A 1,820-nucleotide genomic window follows, 5' to 3' on the forward strand; every position below is an offset into this window, starting at 1 on the left:
AGCGTCTACGACAACAAACAGCAAACCATAGATGGTAACGATTCTGGATTAAACTGCATTTGGCTTCTGCTGTAGATGAACAGAAATACCACCAACACATTTCACTCACAGTTAATAATTAATTGCAGATCATGTTTTACTAAAACGTTATTGCCCCCTCCCAAGGAAGACAGAACAGCTACACTTAGGAATTTTTTAATTTAAGATTTCAATTTTTGAATATGTCCAGAGCAATCCTACGTCAGTCCTATCTTTCTCTGTTTGAAAGCTACATAAATAATTTTCAGAGAGAGCAAAAAACCCAACAAAAAGTTAGATTCAGTTTTTCCTTCAGAAAATAATTTTTATATAAATCAAAGGGATTTTAAATTTGAGTCTGAAGAAAAAAAAGCTTTTGAATTATACCTAATATAATGTGCTGATATGTTTAGACAATAAGTTTCCATTTTTAAATTTTGAAATAACTCTTCACTTGCAAATTTCTTAGCCATTTGTATTCCTGACTATGCCAACTTTCTAAGGATTTCCATTACAAATAAAGCTGCTGTGTGAAAATATTAGGGCACAATACATCTACAACATGTACTATTTTAAACAGCATTTGCAAAAAAAACATCATTGACAAAACCTTTGCATGTTTGATATCTAAGCATAGATACCTCAACAAATAAGTTTATGTAAAGTTAAACTAAAGTTGTGCAAGACTTTTCCGGTTTAAACAAATACCACAGTCAACCTTTACGGGAAAGACATTTACAAAACTATTTCTGATCAATATAAAATTAAACAAGAAGGCCAACTTGGGCTTCTCAACAGACATAATAAACTACAGGGAAAGCAACAACATATAGAATAAAATCATATAGAATGTAAAGATGCTTAATATTATTAGAAATAACGGCCCAAATACCTACTACTAAATACCCAACAATGAGATCATACAGTAAGGTTACATGGGTGCTAGGTAAACAATAAGGAGCAAACAGTAAAGAACATTGGAAAACACTTTCAAAGTCTAAGAATATTCTGAAATAATGTTTTTCAAATCTAATTATGTCCCTTCCCTACATTGTTCTTCAGATATGGCCTCCTGATTCTTCAACCCTACATTTCACAGGTAGCTGTGCAAGTTCCAAGCTAAGGCAGCACGAAACACAAAAGATTTATTTCAACACCTCTGTGAAAACGGTAGCGATTTAGGCCTACTGCATGCAGTTCATCACAGTCGAACATAGTACGTACTTCCAATGCTACATACAGTGTTCCAGAGTAAAGCCCACCTACGTGCCGTTTTACAGTGAGGCACTAGTACGCGATACATACACACAGCTGCCAGATGAAGGAAAAAAAAAACCCAACACAACTATCACCAGAGCAGACTTTGTTATTTACACAGTGACTCGGGCCTTAATTAGAACAAAACCTCTCAGAATCTACCCTCTCGCAGCTGAGGGCCAAGGAGAGGAGGCGCGGCCGCCGCCGCCCGGCGCTGAGGTAAGGCGGCCGTTAGCAGGGGGAATAGGAGCAAAGGCAGCGCAGGCGCAGGAGGGACCATCACCGGCGGGAAACCTGCCTGGGGAGGGGCGTGGCTTCACGAGAGCCTGCCCCGCCCACTTCCCCAAGCCCGTGCAGCCGTCACCGCCCAATAACCAGACAAAATGGCGGCGCCTCGGCTCCTGACGCCGGGCTCTTAAAGGAGCCGCAGGACGTCGGGCCTGGCGGCTGGTGGAGACGACGAACGGTCAGCGGAGGAAGGGAGGCGGGAGAGAGGTGTGCTGAGAGCCAGTGCCTTCACGCGGGGTCGCCCGGCGTCCTCCCTG

The sequence above is a fragment of the Phaethon lepturus genome, unplaced genomic scaffold, assembly GCF_000687285.1.
Source record: "Phaethon lepturus isolate BGI_N335 unplaced genomic scaffold, ASM68728v1 scaffold46480, whole genome shotgun sequence".
Lineage (NCBI taxonomy): Eukaryota > Metazoa > Chordata > Aves > Phaethontiformes > Phaethontidae > Phaethon > Phaethon lepturus.